The sequence below is a fragment of the Myiozetetes cayanensis genome, unplaced genomic scaffold, assembly GCF_022539395.1.
Source record: "Myiozetetes cayanensis isolate MyiCay16 unplaced genomic scaffold, myiCay2020 scf29, whole genome shotgun sequence".
Classification (NCBI taxonomy): domain Eukaryota; kingdom Metazoa; phylum Chordata; class Aves; order Passeriformes; family Tyrannidae; genus Myiozetetes; species Myiozetetes cayanensis.
In genome coordinates, this window is record NW_026087510.1 from 248,485 (window position 1) to 267,193 (window position 18,709).

Consider the following 18,709-nt stretch of genomic DNA (forward strand, 5'->3'; position numbering starts at 1 on the left):
CCACCCCCAAAGGGTGTCCAAAACACATCCACCCCTGTTATGCCCTTCAGCACAAAGCTCCCTGACACACAGCCCTGGCCACCCCCAGCACTTCCACAGAATCACAGAAAATCCCAGGACATGCTGAGTAGGAAGGGAGCCACAGGGATCATCCAGTCCAACCCTCAGCCCTGCACAGCCCAGCCCCAAGAGTCCCACCCTGTGCCCCAGAGGATCATCCAAACCCTCCTGGAGCTCTGGCAGCCTTGGGGCTGTGCCCACTGCCCTGGGGAGCCTGTTCAGTGCCCAACCACCCTCTGGGGGAAGAACCTTTTGCTGAGATCCACCCTGAGCCTGCCCTGACACAGCTCCAGCCATTCCCTGGGGGCTGTCCCTGGTCACACAGAGAACTTTCGGGAGCTCCTGCCCACAGTGAGTTCACAGAATCCCAAAATGGTTTGGTTTGGAAGGGACCTTAAAGCCCATCCAGTGCCACCCCTGCCACGGGCAGGGACACCTTCCACTAGCCCAGGTTGCTCCAAGCCCCGTCCAACCTTCCCTTGGACACTTCCAGGGGTGGAGCAGCCACAGCTGCTCTGGGCACCCTGAGCTGCAGCAAATGGCCCCATGGCTGAGCACTGGGACAATCCCCCAAACCACCCTGGGAGGAGGTGAGAGCTGGATCTGGCTGATGCATGTGAGACATCACCAGGAGAGGAGGGACACATGTTTGCAGCTCAGCAGGCTTTTAAAGGAATTAAAAGCAGGTAAATAGATTTAATGTGGGTAAATACAGCACAAAGGGACACAGGCGTGGTGGTTTCCATCCTGGTCCCACTGTTTTGAGCAGTGGGCACTCAAAGGCAGCCAGGACACCTTAAAATCCCTGGAGGGGGGATGGAGGGAAGGGGATGACCCAATGCACTGGAAAACATCTCCTGCCTGAGGTGGATGTTGTGCACTGTTAAAAGCCAAGAGCACATTAAAGCTCATGAGGCGAAAGGACACAGGCAGGGGAGTCCCTCTGCACACACAGCCCAGCACAGCAGCTGAGCCAACACTTCCCAGAGGGTTCAGTGACCATTTCTGTAGGCAGATTCAAATTTCTGGCTTCTTCACAGCTCAGTTTTGGACCCTGGGCACCCCACTGTCCCACAAGTGTTGACCCAAGCAGGACCCAGCACTGGCTGGGGATGGATCAGCTCATCCCAGAGCACGTGGGCAGTGCCAGGCTGAGCTGCTGCAGCCCCTGCAGGGCAGCACAGCGAGAACAACCAGCATGTGTCAGGGCTTGGTGGGATGCTCACCCAAGCAGAAGTGGCTCCCTGCCCAGCCCCCCATGCTGTGCCCTCTCCTCCTGCCTCCCCAAGTTCAGATGCTGCCTGCAGGCACCAACCCACCTGAGCTGACCTTCACCTGTCGTGCCAATCCGGGGGCACTGGCTGAGTGATGCTCAGGATGTGAACACCTGATAGACAGAGCTCCCTGCCCTTGTCTCCTTGGGTAAATGCACCAATTGATCTTCACCAGCTTTGGAAGGGGCCTGGTTTGGAAAGATACCAGCCCTTCCCTGCCCAAATACAGCGATTCCAGGCCAGCTCGTCTGAGCAGGGATTGCTGCTGGGATTCACCTCTCACCACCCACATCAGGACCTTCAGCCCATGCAGGCAGAGCAGAAGCACCGCCCTGATGCAGAATCCACCCAGTGTAGGTGCTCAGGATTGAATTCACCCTGGATCCAACGTGCTGGAACTGGAGGGGGCATTTTTGTGCCTTGCCCTTTGCAAAGGGTTTGGTCCTGCTGAAGACTCTGGGCTTGATGAGCCAAATCATTTGATGAGCAAAGCATTCCCAGCAGTTAACACCCACCCTGTATATCTTCCATTGACATGGCACAGCATGAAGGGCTGTCCAAAGACACTTTCACCCCTCCAGCATCACAACCACAGCTGCTGGTCACCACCTTTCAGCTCAGCAAAGCCACCTCCACCTCCCTGTCATGCTCGGGGTAACTCCAGGGCTGGGCTCACATCCAGCACAAGACGCTCCCACTCCAGATGTGAAGTGAACCTGAACAAGGTTCATCTCTCCCTACACCAAAAGCCACCCTCCTCCCAGGCACTGCATCCCTGTGGCACCTCTGTATGTCCCAATCCTTCCATGCACGGAGCAGTCGTGGGTACGAGCCCACCCTGCTCCTCGCTGTCAAGGGATTTCCCAAGAACATCAGCCAAGATTGAAGGCTGAAAGAAGACAAGGACTAACCAAATCTTCCAGAGATTTGGTGGAATCTAGTTCCTGAGGGCCAAGGACCAAACACCCTACCAAATCAGGTATTCACCATCTCCTCTGCCCTTTGCCATCTTCCAGCTGTGTCTGGTCTGGGGAACATGGGACAGGACAAGGGTTTCTGGGTCAGTCCTGGTCTCAGGAGGGGGAACAGATGGGTTTTCTGGTGGGACTGATGTTCTGAAAAGCAATTACACATGAAGACATCCCCAACAGACTATGCTGTGCTCTGGCCCAGAGCCCAAGTCATCCTGGGTTTGGATTTTAATTAGCCCCATTTTGGTATCTGCTCTCTCTTCCCTCCAGATAATGATTTAATTATTACAGACATGTCTTCAAATTAGCAGCTTCCTCAGTGGATTATTCAGCTGGGATCTCTGTAACCTCAGTTACAGAGTCCAACTCACCACCATCACAGAAGAGGTTGGGGGAAAACCCAAACCCTTCCTGGAAAGAGGAACCCCTCAAGCCCCCACACGAGCAGGGGCCCCTGCCAAGCCCTTCTCCTCCATTTAGCTGTGACCCACAGCTGGCTGAGACACCTCACCCCAGAGCACACCCCAAACATCAGCATCATGCACGGCCATGGTGGCATCAAGGCTGGCCTTGTCTTCCCCTCGTGCCTGTGCACCCAGAGGGACACGAGGAGGTGGAGAGGCCAAGCAAGGTGACAGGGATGCAGGATGAGCTGGGACATGGAGCCACCTCTGTGCATCCCCTCTAAGGGGATCCCACGTTTGGGGATCCCCCAGGATAAGGGAGCGCATGGGGACCTGGTGAGCTCATTGCTGGACCAGGCATGTCCTTGTGCTCTCTGCAGGGCTGGTGTCACCCAGCAAGGCCCCCACGCTGGGGAGGACCCCAGGGGAGGTGGGAGAGGCAGGGAACAAGGTGTGGCAAGTCCAATCTCCTTTCCCAGCAGTGGGACTGGGCAGGGGCCACAATGAGGTTCAGCAAAGCTCCAGGCCTGGGGGATGGAGGCTGGATAAGAACAGCAAAACAGGCTGCCTAAAGTAAACACCAGAGGTAAATGCAAAGTGAAGGACACGGCCCAGTGAGGGGGAAACCTCAGAGTGCAGCTCTACAACATGACCTGGGGCCAAGAGCAGTAACTCACCTGCACAAAGGCCAAGGCCCTGGCTAGACTGGTTGATTCCTCACTGCCAGACCCGGGCAGAGCATCTCCACGCTGCAAGAATTCAGCAAAGCCTTCCCCCCAGGCACAATCCCTGTCCCCAGGCCAGGCTGAGTCAGGAGGGGACACACTCCTGAGGTGCCCCAGCTCTTGCTGCAAAGAGCAACGAGCTTCAAGGACACATCAAGAAGCTCTGGGGTCCTTCTGCACTGATGCACTTGAACCACTGACTCCACACTGTACTTCTCCCAGGACCCCCAAGAGCTCCAGCAGAGCTACAATCCCCCATCACTTCCAGGGAATCAGATTTGCAGCAGCCACTGGAAAAGCTCTACCGCCTCTCCCTGCTGTAGCAGTGGAAAATCTCCTCTGGCTGCTCTGTCACTGCAGTTCACACTCCAACAGATCAGCTTAAACCAGCTGCAGCTCCTGCTGCTGCAGGAAAAGCCCTCGAGCACAGCCACGCGTGAGTCTGCAGCTGAAAGCACAGCCCAGGCCTCCTAAATCCCAGACTAACCCCACATTTCTGGGGCTGGAGAGACTCTCCTCCTCTGGATCCCCTCCTGGACTCAAGAAAATCAGATTGGCAGCAAAAATAGCCTGGTGATGTGGCCTGTTATCCCAGCTCACTGGACTGGGGGGCACAGCCCCAGTGCCCCTCATGTTCCCAGAGGGATCCACAGCCCTGTTCTCTGGGTGATGAGCCCCAACCCACTGCACCCCTGACCCCTGCACTGTGTTCCCTGTGGGGCACTGCCTGGCTCTGTCCCCTCCACCAGCCACCACAGGCCCCCCAGCACTTCAAGCATTTCAACCCCATCAGATCTGCAAAAAGACCAACACACTCAAGAGAGAGCTGGGGGAGAGAAAAGGCCGTGATGAAACAAACCCTTTGGTTTAATTTCCTTAAGAAACCAGGCTAAAGGAGATGGGAGTGGAAGTGACACACGAGAGAAAGGGAGAAGGATTTTCATTAACCCGATCAAACTTCCTGGAATGTGATAAGAGGCAACAACAGATACCTCCCCTCTGGCCAAGGACAAAGAGAGGCTTCCTAGTTATGAAGAAGAGCAAGAAAATTGGAGTAGAAGAAAGGAAATGACTTGAAAATGGCTGAAATGTCAGATGTTATTAAAAAGCCTTCACCTGGAGAGAAATAATGACCGATGAGAACAGGGATATGACGGGGGAAGCTGAACAGATGGGGAACAAGAGGCATGGGGGGAGCAAGCACCTGGGAATGGCTCTGCTCGCCCCTGAAAGGCACACCGGTGACCACAGGGATGGGCTGACTTCTGAAGGGGTGCCTGTGAGGAATTTGGGGTGCTGAGAGGCCATGCTGGCAGGGAGGGTGACAGCACTGCAGGTGACAGCAGGGTGACAGCACTGCAGGTGACAGCAGCCCCAGGACACCACCCCTCCCCCCCCGCCAGACCAGCGAGTCCCCCAAACCCCTCCCCATTTTTGAAGCATCCTTCCAGAGGCCTCATCCTGCTCTTCTCTCAGAACTGGGCCACCCTGGTGCTGTTCCAGCGCCGCGGGGTCCCTGCTCTGCCTGCCCGAGGACGGGAATGCGGCTGCCACCTTTGCTTCCTCAGCGCCAGCAGCACAGCCGGGAATCCAGCGGTCAGAATCGCGAGTGGAAAAGCAACTTGAGCAGTGCGAGGGGACACGCACAGCCCTGAGCCCCCCAGGGACCCCCCGGCCCGCAGAGGAGCTGAGCTGGAGCATCCCCAGCCCGCGCTGGCCCCGCACGGCCCCGGCGCTGCCGGGGGAGGATGTCGGGGCTGTGGCAGTCACGCAGCATTGCGGGACCGCCGAGCAGAGGCAGCTCCATCCCAGCCGGGGCCGGGCTGAAGTCACGCTGCTCTCGCTCCCCCAGCGCTGACACAGCCCCCGATCCGCTCCCAGCGCTCCTGGCCCTCCCCAGCCATCCCTCTCTCCGGCACCTCCCGAGTCCTGCGGGCAGGAGCAGATTCCCTGCACAGCCTCCCCTCCTGGCATCTCTCCACCGCCTCCCCTGCCGCCCCCGAGCTGTGTTTGCAGACAAAGCCCCTCAAACCCCCTCCAGAGCCCCCCAGCACACCCCCTGTTCCCCCCAGCCCCCCAGGGATGTGGACATGTGTGTGCCAAGCCCTCCACACGAATGTGTGATGCACCAGAGTCACTCTGGACCCGACAACGGTCACTTTTCTGGGAAACAGGGAGCATCAGGAGCCAAATCTCACGTGTCATCTACCAGAGCAAGGCTGAGGTTGGCATGGAGCTGGGAGCTGTGGCTGCACAGAGGATGGACTCTTTCAAGCCCAGACTTGATCTTCAGAGGGAGATACAGAGGCAATAAAGCTGTCACAGAGGCAATAAAGGGCCCACCATCACCTTCAGCATCCTCCTCCCACCAGTGTGGACCAGTTCTCCCCTGCCAGCCTGCTCTGGTTACTGAGAGCACCAGCCTGCCCTGGCCCTGTGAGCCCTCACAGATTTACAGAAGTTTTGGGTGTCACACTTGGCAGCTGCCTCAGAGTGGATCATCCCCAGTCCAAGCCCGTGGGAATGGGGAGAGGCAAAAAGGAGACCACGAAGGTCCCAGCTGACCCAGAGACTGGTTAAGCTGGGTGCTCACAAGCAGCTCCCCATCCTGGTTTAGTGGGCTTTAGGTCAAAGTTGGACTTGGTGATCTTAAAGGTCTTTTCCAACCTTAACGATTCCACGATTTGGGGATAAATCCTACAAATTCTCATGCTTTTGGGAGAACAGGTTTAAGCAAACATGTAGCTCAAGAGTGACTGCACAGGACCCATGGTCATCTTTCTGGTGTCCACACCTGGAGGGTGACGGAAAAGGGGGAAAAAAGCCGAGGGTGGAGGCAGCAGCATGGGAAGATGCCCCTGCTTCCCTCTCCACAGCAGGTTTTTGGGCAATTTGAGGCACACCAGGGCAGCCCACGTGGAGCCAAGAGCCCTTGGAAGGAGACAGAGTGATGGAAGACCTGGCACAGCTTGGTCTGACAGACCAGGGTGGCTCTTCCTGGTGGGTCACTACACTTATCCCACCCCAGGGCAGTGGCAGCACCTCCCTGGCATCTCCAGTGACTGGATTTCCTGGCAGTTGCAGTGGAGAGAGGAGGAAACCAGGCCACTGTCTGCCACCTATGTGGGGTTGGTGAGTGGTTTCCTCACCCTTCCAGCCTCCAAAATGGACATTATTTTCTTTGCAAGACAGGGGGATTTATCAACCCTTGTGTCCACGGCTTGACCCTCAGCAGGGTGCAGGACTCCCAGACACGAGCCAGCCCTGCTCCTGTGTGTGCCCTGTACCCACTGCTGCCTTCACAGCTCCCAAATGAACTTCCAGCCCTGCTCCTGTGTGTGCCCTGTACCCACTGCTGCATTCACAGCCCCCAATGAACTCCCCCAGCAATAAATGGGTTAATCACACGAAGAGAGGAAAATCCAAATACCTTCAATCCAAAGTCTTCTAAAGAAACACATCAAGTTTCACAGCTCAGCACCTCCCAGCTGTGCTGAACTCCAGCTTGCTCATCCACAGCCCCCAGCTCTGCTCCCAAATCCCCTGGCAGTGCCACAAAGCCAGCTTGTCACTTCACCCCAAGGTCACAGCCCGTGACAACCCCCTTGGCTTCATTCACAGTCCAAGCAATGAGCTCTGCCTGCTCTGCCATGAGCCAGGAAGGTCAAGAGGCCAAAATCCACTGGGCAAAAGAGTGTGCTGGGTGCTGAGCTACACCCCAGTCTGCCCAGTGCCCGTAGGAACTGGGAACATCCGCTGAAGGGAGACTCATCTGCTCAAACCAAAGCAGTCAGGCCCTTCCCTGCATCCCACACCTCAAAGCCAGACATGGAAGTGGAAATGATGTCTTTACAAGGAGGATGGAACAGACCCCCAGGACACACACACAGGGCTAACAGGGATGGTTTCCACAGCTCCCAAACCACGCAGGTGCTTGGACACAGGAGCTCCCTCGTGGGTGATGCTGCTGCTCACCTCTGCTCCCCTTACCACAGGGACAGCTTGGAAGGCTCCAATGCTGGGCGGGGATTTTGGGAGAGCCCTTCCCATGCTCTGAGATGGAACTGCTCTCAGTGGTCACTGCCAGCACACCCTTCCCTGGGAATGTCACCAGCAACGAGGTCACCACTTTCTTTGGTGGCCACTGAGGGTCCAACTCTTGGGGGAAAAAATTAATTTTGGGGCTTTTTTGCTTGATGAGTTCCCCTCCTGCAGCCCTGATTATTCACACAGCTCCCAGCACTGAGAGTAAAAGTTATAAATGCCCATTTACCCCCAAAATCAACCCAGCTGCTGAGTTACTCAAAGACCAGATCTCGAGGGTAGAATTCCCCCCTTTGGAGCACAACAGACCAAACTGGGAAACTGGGAACCTCCCCCAGGACTCACCCCCAGTACGTGGATGTGACTGGTGCCGCTTCAGGGCCTTGATCCCAACCTGATTCTGGGGGAAAACCCCAGGAAAAGGTAGGAATAGGGGATCCCCCTGATCCCAAAACATGGGTTAAAGGGAGGGATATGGGTGTTCCCCAAGTGCAGCTCCAGAGCTGTGATCCAGTCCTGCTTCTGGGGGGAAAACAGGGAAAAAGGGGAATGTGGGAATGGGATGGGGAATGGGAGCAGGGAAGAGGGGGGGTCCCAGGGCAACACCCTGGATAAATGGGAAAAATAAAGGCAAAACTGGGAATAAAACCCATCCTGATCCCTAAAAATAGTTACAGGGAAATAGGAATGTGGATGTGCTGCTTCAGGGCCTTGATCCCAATCTAATTCTGGGGGAAAAACAGGGGAAAATGGGAAAAATGGGACCAGAGGTCCCTGGGAACGAGGCAGGATCCCTGGGAATTGGAGTCATCCATGCCCAGCACATGGATGTGAGATCTGGGGGGATTTGAGGGGGTTTGGGATGATTAGGGGTGATTTAGGGTTGGTCCAGAGGAATTTCAGCATGTCAGGTTTGGTTTTAGAGGGATTTTGGGGGGATTTTTTGGATGGTTCAGAGGAATTTGGGAGTGTCAGGGTTGGTTTTGGGGTGATTTTGGCCATTCCCATAGCCATGCAGCACCACTCCAGTAAAAAATGGTGGCTGTGCAATAGCCAAGTCATTTGAGAATTGAAGCTCTGGTATTTTTAGGCAGCAGGAGGATGTGTGGGAGAGATCTCCAAGTGCTGATGCCATTTGCTGCAGGGCAGTTCCAGTGAGATTTATGGATGAGGTGTGATTTGAAACCACACCGGTGCTTGTGGGGAGCCAGGCAGGGGATCAGCAGTGCTGGGGCTTGTGGCAGCTCCACTTGGAGAGACAAAATTTCCTTTCTATAGGTGTAAACACGAAGGACAAGCAGAATGAAAGCCATTTCTTGCTTTCAGAGCTTGCAGGGATGTGCTCTGGCTGCCAACTCCAAAAATGGCCACTGTGAAAAGTCTGGTAACTAAACTAACTAGAAGCAGATGATCAAAGCGAGGAAAAAATGCTCTTTTTTTTTAATATGGCAGCCCCAACGTGTTGGCAGCAATCAAGTGATTATCATCCAGGTTCTGATGTTGGGGAGAAGGAAGGAGAAGCCTCTCCCCCCGTCAAACTCTGGCTGCTCTCTGGGAACTGCAGCGGAGCAAACCCTTGCCGGGTCTGGGGTCAGAGGAGAGGCAGCTCAGAGCAGGAGAGATGAGCCCTAATTAAACATTTGGGGGGTTAAAATGAGTTAAGCCATGTTATTTTGAGTGAAGAGCCCAAGGCCTGGAAGGGTTCAGGGAGGAGGAGGCTCTCTAAGGGATGCTGGCAAGGACCTTGGAGACCTCAATGCATCCCATGTCCCAGCAAAGCTTGTGGGCACCTCCTCCAGATGCTGTGATGCTGGAGGGGAGTGTGCTTGCAGATAGATGGGAATGTCCAGAACATCCATTTCACTCCCTAGCACAGCCAGGCTTTCCAATCAAAGTCTGGAAATTTGGTTTGACCAACACTTCCATGGATCCTTTAAGGGTTTGGGTTCCTCCTCTGCCCTCACAAGGCCTCCTGCAACCCTCCCCATCCTGCCTTAGCCACAATTCCTGGCCTCCTGGCTGCAGGAGTTGTGGGGATCGGGCCCATCCAGTAGTGCATCCATGGTCAGACACTGCCACTGTTGATGCTCCCAGTCCCACAGGAACTGTGAGGGTGGCACGGGGACAGGATCTCTGCTGGAACTGGCACCTCTGCATGGGGACACAGCCAACAGTGATTCCATCCTCAGCCAGGGTGGGAAACACGTTACCAGCACAGTGGGATGGCAAAGGCAGTGGCAGCACCACGTCCCAGTGATGCCCACCCTGGCAGACCCCACTATCCACGACCAGAAACCAGCTGTGGCAACACTGGGATGCCCCACAGGAACAATCTCTTGTGCAGACACAGGAGGAAAGCAGGATCTGGCTGTGCTGCCCTCACACTTCATTCCCACCACCCCTTCCCCAGAGCAGGAGCATTGCACAGGGAAAGCAAACCCAGGGCGGTGACGTCCAGCAGCACCACAACCACCCCACCCTGCAGGGAAACCACTCCAAGCACCTTGAAACAAGCCTTGAAACATCTCCCTGTGCTCCCCAAATCCAGGTGTCACCCAGGGAGGCCACAATCCAGCTTGGGATGAACAGGAATTTCAAGGCATAGCAATTTCCACCACCCCAGGGACACAAGACTCAGGTCTGTCCCCCAAGGAGGGACCATGTCCCCTGGCTCTGGCCCCATCTGAGGTCTCCAGGTGGGCTCACAGGACACGGAGCCACCAAGGTGCTTCCTGAGAGCTCCATCCCCCAAAGGAGAGTGGCATCTTGCAGCCTCACCCAGAGAAATCACACTCACACAAGGTACTTGTGTGTTATGTGGGACACTTTGGGACCAGAATAACTTCCTCTTCTGACTGATCAGCGTGTGAATAAATCACACACGGCCAAAAATAACCTCTGGACATTTTTTGACTCCTTCCTGCTATACAGTTTGTGGAGGGGATGCTTGAAAGAAGTTGAGATCGAGTCAGTGCAGCTGCCAGACACTGAATTACAGGGCAGATTAACTGGATTATGGACTTTGTAGAAACCCATCTTGTCCCTCACTGCCTGCAGCCCCTGGTACTGGGACTGTCTGCACGGGGAACAGTCACAGGCAGCACCACCAAGCCTGTTTAACTCATGATTAAGAGCCTGAGATCAGGTTTATGACACCTGTGTTAATGCCACAGCGAGGCTATAAACACCTTCCCAATTTTGGAAGCCAGCAAGGCCAGGCTTTGGCAGGAGAGGATCCATTTGAGGATTCACTGCACTAATGAGACGCTGGGAAGGTGAGAGATGGGCTGGCAGCGGGGCTGAACATCCCTTTTCCCTACACTCCAGCCATCCCATGCACAGCTCAGCTCCTCCCTCTGGGCTCTGGACCCCCCTGGGCACCCCAGGGCTGCAGCACAGCACCCACCCCAGGCGCGATGCCAGCCAGGAATGGAATCCCTCCCGGAATTACAGGGAAAATTCCCTTCAGCCAAGAAAGGGTGGCAGCGAGCTTTAAATCCACGCACCTGGTGGCGGGGCAGCGATACCGGAGGGGGTCCCTTGCCCTGCTGTGCCCTCGGGAGGGCTGGAAGGAGGGTCCGGGCAGGGAGAGCTCCCTCCCTGCCGCACATCCCCGGCACTGCCCCGCTGCTCAAAGCACCGGCCGGCCCTGCCAGCGCCCCACCGCCCCTGCCCCGGCATTCCCTGGCATTCCCTGGATTCTCCGGCACGGCTCTGCCTCCGGGACCCCCGAGGGGCTGGGCACAGCTGGAGGCTGCAGCGGAGAGCGGCTCCACGCAGCAAAATCTCCGGGATCTGCCCTCTCCCGGAAGCCGCTGGGCATGGACAGGAGGATGGGAGGGGGGATGAGCTCTCAGCCGCCACTTGTTTTCCTCCTTTTTTTATTTTTTTGGGGATGCAATTAAAGGCAGCCACCCAGCCGGCACCTCCTTCGAGCTGGAAAAAGGAATAATCTGCATTTCAGATCCGTTCCAGCCCCGTCAGTCCTGCAGGACTCCAGAGCTAGAGGCAGCGAGCCACGAGCTGCTTTGAAACATCGGGGTGAGGAGGCAGGAAAGAAAGCAGGAAAGGAAGGGCAAAGTGGAGGACAAGGGGTCAGTCCCCTCCTGGCCACTGGATTTTGGGGAAGGTTTGGCACCCAAATCCTCCTGTGGGATGGGAATTGCTGCCCAGGGGCTGAGGGGCAGCAGGGCTGCTCCGGGCTCAGCTTTGCACAAAACTGAGAGAGATGAGCACCTGCTTCACTCACAGAATCACAGAATCAGAATGGTTTGGGTTGGAAGGGACCTTAAAGCTCATCCAGTTCCGCCCCTGCCATGGGCAGGGACACCTTCCACCAGCCCAGGTTGCTCCAAACCCCGTCCAACCCGGCCTCGAACACTTCCAGGGATGGGGCAGCCACAGCTGCTCTGCGAAATCTGTGCTGGGGCCTCACCACCCTCTGAGGAAATGATTTCTTTCTACCATCTGATCTAAATCTCTTCTCTTCCAGTGTGAGCACATGCCCCCTTGTCCTGTCATTCCAGTGCCTGAGGAAGAGCCCCTCTCCAGCTTCCCTGGAGGCCCCTCACACACTGGAAGGGGCTGTGAGGTCTCCACACAACCTTCCCTTCCCTAGGCTGAACAGCCCCAACTTTCTCAGCCTCAGATTCCTCAGAACATCCTCACCCTGCAAATGAACCAGAGGGTTTCACCATGTGCCCACAAGGCTTTTAACCTGCTTGACCACAGCAAAATCCAATTATATCAGCACAACTTTTTTTACCAAAGAGCCTTTGAATCATTTTCCACGACTTCTGCTCCAGATGGGCCCAAGCACAGACCTGTCCTCCAACACTGCAGTTGTTTCATGTGATATTTTCCCTTCCTCCCTCCCTCCCTCCCAAATGCTAACCCATGAGAACACACCCACACGTGCACCCACCTCCAGCCTCTCGGCATCTTCTGCTCACAGAGGAGGCCTTTAAGCACCAAAACCTCCCCACCAGGTCCTTCAGGAGCCTGGCCAGGGCTTGGACACACCTGCAGAGCCCAGGCCACAACCCTCAGCCTCAGTCAGGTCCCTCACCCCACCCTGGTGCTTGGCATTTCACAGAAAGCATCTGCAAAGTGCAGGGTTGTCTCTCTGGGAGGAAAGCTTGGCAATGGATCCAACATCCTCCTCCACCAGTTAATATTCCAGAGACCTCCCAGCTCACTTTTGGAAGCCATCTGGGAAACCTCTGGCTCACCAAAGCATTCTTTAGGAGGAAATTAATAGTAAATTAAGGTTTCAAGGTTAGATAAAGAATCCAGTATCTTTCTGCTTGGCTGGAAAACCTGAAATGGCACTGCCAGTCACTCCATGTCCCCAGAGTGGCCCTCTAAGTTATTAACTCAGTGTTATTTTCCCCTCTTAAAAGCAGCAAATATAACCTACAGCACACAGGTACCTTTAAGTCTATCCCATAGACCATGTCCTATTCCTTTCTACTATAGATTTATTCTCATATAACGTCACTGAGTTCAAATGATTTCAAAATGCAAAAAACTGCAGAAAAGTGGCACTAGGATGACCAGGGAATTCTGGTCAGTTGGGATGTTTGGGTTCAGCCCCCTCTGAGGCTCCAGGGCTGCCTCCCCCAGCTCCAGTGTGAACTCCCCCCTCCAACATGGGGTCAGGCTCTTCCCCAGCACTGACTCACAGCCACCACGACCCCCCAACTCACACTGAGCCTCCTCCTCCTCACCCCACCACCCTCCCCCCCCCATACTCACCCCCTGCACCCCCGGGGGAGCTGCCTGAAAGGACAAGGCTTGCACAGAGGCCTCTCAAAAGATACAAATCAGGGGAGTTTCAGGGTGGTTTTTACCCTCCTGAGACAACTGAGACAGGCAGGAAACCAAATCTGCAGCAGGTTCAGTCCCTCAGCACCGGCACTTCAGCTGCTGGGGAGCACCGAGGCACAGGTGGGCAGAGCCCCTGGTGCAGAGCAAGACCCACAAAGCTTCATGGAGAGGGATGGAATGTTTAATCCCTCAGCTGAGCTGGCCACTCCAGAAAGCAGGAGCTGTCCCTCAGTCCCAGCACTAACATCTCAGGAACCTGCCACTTCAGAGGCTCCCCCACTCTCTAGGGGTGACACAGGTCCTGGACAAACCTCTGGGGTGTCTCCTGGAAAAGAGATGCAGGAGGAACAAGCACCAAGGCTGGGAAGGCACCTGTGCACCTGAGCACCGCTAGGCGCCAGGGAGACAGGGCCAGGGAGCTGTGCTGGTGGCTCCAGGGAAGTCCCCAGGGATCAATCCTGCTTCTCAAGCAGCACACACAGGGACCAGCACCTCATGGTGTCCGTAAGAACACAGGTACCTGAGACTTCCAGGCCATCAGAGACACAAAGACACCAACTTTCCAGCTCCTCTAAAGCCCGGGCAGTGCCACAACCAAGAAACTCCCAAACCACACAGGCACATCCAGATCCCAACCTCCAGCTCCCATCTCACCTCTGGACCAGCTCCCACTCACAGAGTGGCTTGGTGGTATCAAACCCATCAGGAGAACCCCATCCCAGCACCCAGCAGATGGTGGGAAACGAGCTTAAAGCAACACTTTGCCAACCCCGAGTCGGCCAAAACCAGGGCGTCCCCAGAAGGTTTGCACAGCTTTAACAAAACCCAGCTCCCTAAGCCAATTGCTGTTATAATGATGCAATTTAGGGGATAAACAAGCCCTTAAAGGCTGGTTATTCAGGAGGAAACCGTGGTGTCTGGAGGCAGCTTGCCATGGCTGTGATGAGCTGGCCCCAGCTGCCAGGGGATGTGGGCACAGCTGGAGCTGCCCAGGCTGGCTGGACACTCCCTGTGCTGGTCCTGCCTCGGGCACAGTGGCCAATGTCCACGCTGAACCAGCCTGGCAAGCATTTACCTGCTGCCCAGCTCCATGATCATCTGTGTGGCAGCATCCCAGCCCAGAGCTGGGTACCAGGCAGATGCTCAGTGGGGCTGACACAGCCCAGAGTTGGAGGCCTAGAACAGCACTGAGGGAGGGGATACTGGGATAAGTCAGAGGATCAGGAGAAGGCCAGGGCAGGACCAGGCTCATTCCCATCCCTGCCCTCCCCTCAGTGTAGGGTGGCAGCTGGGAGGCAGGGGGGTGCAAAGGAACAGCTTGGGAGCGTGTTGGGGGGCTGCCAGGGGCAGAGAGCGGCTATAAATCAAGGAGTCCCCTCCTCATTACAGGAATCACTGCCCCCCTAGCCATGCAGCCTCAGGGGGTGAATGTGCCCACTCTTCACCCCCCCACCTGCCCAGTGGGGATGGGGCAGCACGGCCCCCTGGCTCTGGGGGGTCACTGTCCCCTTGGCTCTGATGCCCAGCCTGGGGGGAATGTCAGGGCTGAGCAGGTCCCCCCCAGTCCAACTCAGGGGGAGGATGACAATCCTCAAGCTCAGATCCAACCCAAGGGAAACGGGGGAGCTCAGAGCACCCCGACTCAGCCACCCCGGGTGGGACACGAAGCCCCCTCGGAGGAATCCAGCCCCTCCTGGGGGGGCAGAGCAGGGCTGAACATCCCCGGCCCGGCCCCACCCGGGGGGCGATGGGGAGCATCCACTCGTGGGGGGGGGAGCACAGCACCCCCACGGGGTGCTAAAAGGGTTGAGACCCCTGAGTCCAGCATCACCGAGGGGGAGCAGAACATCCCTTCGGGGGGAGCAGAGCATCCCCGGGGGGAGGCAATAAAGGGTAAAGCCTCCCTATTCCAGTCCCACTGGGAGGGCTGAGCATCCCCACGGGAAGGGCAGAGCACCCCCAGGGGGAGGAAATAACGGTAAAGCCCCCTAAATCAGCCCCACCGCGGGGAGCAGAGCATCCCTTTGGGCCGTAGCAGAGCATCCTCTCGGCGCGGGGGGAGCACGGCATCCCCAGGGGGAGGCTATAAGGGTAAAGCCCCTCGACTGCAGCCCCACCGGGGGCACTCGGCAGCCCCTCGGGAGGGGCAGAGCATCCCCGGGAGGAGGATGAAAAGGATCGAATCCTGCGGGTCCAGCCCCACCGCGGGGGGCTGAGCATCCTCCGCCCGACCCCACTGGGGAGGGGGGCGGCCCAGCACACCCGGGCGGCCCCGCACGGGGGCCGAGCATCCCCCGCGGGTAGCGAGGGCCGACCCCGCCCGCACTCACCGCCCGCCGAAGTCGCTGGAAGCCGCCGCCGCCGCCGCCGCCGCCGCCACCGCCCCGCCCTGCCCCGCCCACTGCGTCACCGGCCACGCCCAGCCGGGACACGCCCTCCATATGGCCACGCCCACGGGAACACGCCCCCTCACCTGGACACGCCCCCCCAGGTGAGGGGTCCGGGTGGTTGGGAGGTTTGGGGGTCCGGGAGGGGCAGGGCAGGGTTTGGGGTCAGGGGACCTCCCGGGAAGGGAGGGAATCCCCTTGGGGCGACAGAAAAGTCCAAGGGGGGCAGGAATCGCCCCAGGGGGAACTTTCCAGGGGGCAGGAACCTCCTTTGAGAGCAGGATCTCCCCTGCAAAGGGAAGGAACGCCCCTTGGGGGACAGAAAACTCTAAAGAGAGGCAGGAATCTCCTTGGTGGGCAGGTTTGCCCCTGGGGAGGCAGGATGCCCCCTGGAAGGGATAGGAATCCTGCTGGGAGTACAGAAAACTCTGAGAGGGGGTAGGAATCACCCCCGAGGTAACTTTCTTGGGGGGCAGGAACCCTCCTGGGGAGGCAGGATACACCCTGGAAAGGGAAGGAAGAAAACTCTAAAGAGGAGCAGGAATCTCCTCAGGGGGAACTTCCCAGGGGGGCAGGAACCTCCTTGGGGGGCAAGTTTCCCCCTGGATAGGGAAGGAATCCTGCTGAGGGTACAGAAAACTCTGAGGGGCATGTGCAGGAATCCCACTGTGGGAGCAGAAAACTCTCTGCTGGGGGGTGGGGGGTGAGTTCCCCCACTGGGGAGAGGGCAGGAATCCCCCTGGGATGGGCAGAGGACTGCCCTGGGGGGCAGAAACCTCCTTGGGGATTAGAAGCCCCCATGGGAACAGGATTCCCCGAAGGGAGGGAGGCAGGAGCCGACCTGCCTGTGGGGTGTCCCAAGTCCTGGGTGCCCCATTTCCCTGCAGCTGTGGAGGCCCCTAAGGTGGGGAGCAGGGATGGGGCCAGGCAGCGAAGCCCCCCAGCTCTGCCATGGCCTCCTCCTCACCCTGTGAGCCGTGGGGGACACATCCTGTCCCCCCTCCTACGTTCAGGGGGTGTGAGGCTGGACCACCAACCTTGGCTCCCGCTGGATCCATCCACACTCAGGAACAACTGCCTTCACCTTGTTCTTGTCGTATCCCAGTAAAACTTCATCTGTTTTCCACAGAGTTTTCCAAGTCAGGAGAACCTTTACTTTTTAAAACTAATCCTATGGTACAGCTCTCAAGTAAGGATGATGAGCAGCACAGTCCAAGGAGAACGTTTTTGGGTACCAAAGAGGTGGGTGCAGCCACCACCATCAGGATCTGGTTTATTCACTACCATTCCCCTTAATTTTTATCCAAAGCTTTAAGAACAGATGGATTAGGAGCAGCATTTCTGTCAATGAATGGTCTTTTCTGTCTGGGATGATCAGAAGTCTTCTCAATCAAATGTGTTCCTTGCTGATAAAATGCTCTTTTTGTAGAAATGCTGAGAGAAAGAAATGTGGTCAGGAAGGGAGGTTATAGACACCATCAGCTCCTGGGTGTTCCTGGGAAGCAGAAGAAATGCGGATTTCTCTGTATTCCATGTGTTACCTCACTCCAGGGAGGCACAAGAGCTGATGCCACAGCCCTGAAAGATCTTGTTGTAGTCCAAATCCTCTCCTGAGGTCTCGTAGGGAAGGGGCACAGGTGGGGAACACAGAACAGTGGGGTGTTCACAGAACCACAGAATCCCAGACTCGCAGAATCCCAGAATATGCTGAATAGGAAGGCAGCCACAAGGATCATGCTGTCCAACCCTCAGCCCTGCACAGGCCCATCCCCAAGAGTCCCACCCTGTCCCTGAGAGGATCATCCACACGCTTCTTGAGCTCTGGCAGCCTTGGGGCTGTGCCCACTGCCCTGGGGAGCCTGTTCAGTGCCAGCCACCCTCTGGGGGAAGAACCTTGTCCTGAGATCCAACCTGAGCCTGCCCTGGCACAGCTCCAGCCATTGCCTTGTTCCTGGCCCCAGTCCCCACAGAGACAAGCAAGACAGGGCTGTGCTCTTGTGCCCTTGTGTAAATCCCAAAGGAAGAGAGCAGGACCCCACCACCCTCCCAGTTTGGACACCCCCAGGACTGGGCAGGACTCTCAACCTGCTCTGGGTGGTGCCCAAATCCCTGGATGAGCAGGGCACAGGTGAGGCAATGTGGGGGGCACGGGGGCAGTCCCCTGCTGGCCACTGGATTTTGGCCCTGGCTTTTGGGGAAGGTTTGGCACCCAAATCCTTCTATGGGGGGGTGGGGTGTAGCCAGGGCACCCCGGGGTGGTGGCAGAGGGCACAGCCAGAGCTGGGGAGGGGGATCACACGGGCACTGGCATTGGGGAACTCTCAGGGATGGCTGTGGATGCAGGAGAGTCATTACTGGGAAGGGCAATTGCCTCAGAGCCCCTGTTACTGGGAGGGTGGTGTGAGCACCTCAGAGATTCTCATTACTGGGAGCACTGTGGGGTGGCATCTCCTCATAAGCCCTTGCTACTGGGAAGGGGAGAATCCCCTCAGGGACCTTCAGTACTGGGAGGACTGGGAGATAGGATCCCCTCAGGGCCCACCTTACTGGGAAGGGGGCCGTTACTTCACAGATCCTCCTTACTGGGAGGACTGGGAGTGGGAGAATCCCCTCAGGGACCTTCAGTACTGGGATGGAGCAGTTACTTCACAGCTCCTCCTTACTGGGAGAGATCCCCTCAGGGGGTCCCTGTTACAGGGAGGGGGGGAGCCTCTTAGGGATCCTCATTACTGGGGGTGATCCCCTCAGCGGTCCTTGTTACTGGGAAGACTGGGAGAGAGGGATCCCCTCAGGGACCCTCCTTACTGGGAAGGGGGCAGTTACTTCACAGATCCTCCTTACTGGGAGGACTGGGAGAGAGGGATCCCCTCAGGGACCCTCCTTACTGGGAAGGGGGCAGTTACTTCACAGATCCTCAGCACTGGGGGGTGATCCCCTCAGGGACCTTCCTTACTGGGAAGACTGGGAGGGGGAGAATCCCCTCAGGGACCTTCAGTACTGGGAGGGCGCAGTTAC

The 18,709-nt window shown here is 57.0% G+C and overlaps 1 protein-coding gene and 1 long non-coding RNA gene across 3 annotated transcripts in view; both read right to left on the reverse strand.

Moving 5' to 3' along the window:
* Positions 1 to 1,085, reverse strand: part of LOC126644169 (uncharacterized) — a 99,009-nt gene extending 97,924 nt beyond the window's left edge. Inside the window, exon 1 of the long non-coding RNA XR_007629866.1 lies at positions 310 to 1,085. This is a non-coding gene — a long non-coding RNA (uncharacterized LOC126644169). The remainder of the gene's footprint in view (positions 1 to 309) is intronic.
* PPFIA4 (PTPRF interacting protein alpha 4) overlaps positions 1 to 15,713 on the reverse strand; it is a 62,238-nt gene extending 46,525 nt beyond the window's left edge. For both annotated transcript variants that reach the window (XM_050323156.1, XM_050323155.1), the window contains exon 1: positions 15,638 to 15,713. The gene's annotated coding sequence lies outside the window, so the exon portion shown is untranslated. The remainder of the gene's footprint in view (positions 1 to 15,637) is intronic.
* Between the last annotated feature and the right edge of the window lie 2,996 nt (positions 15,714 to 18,709).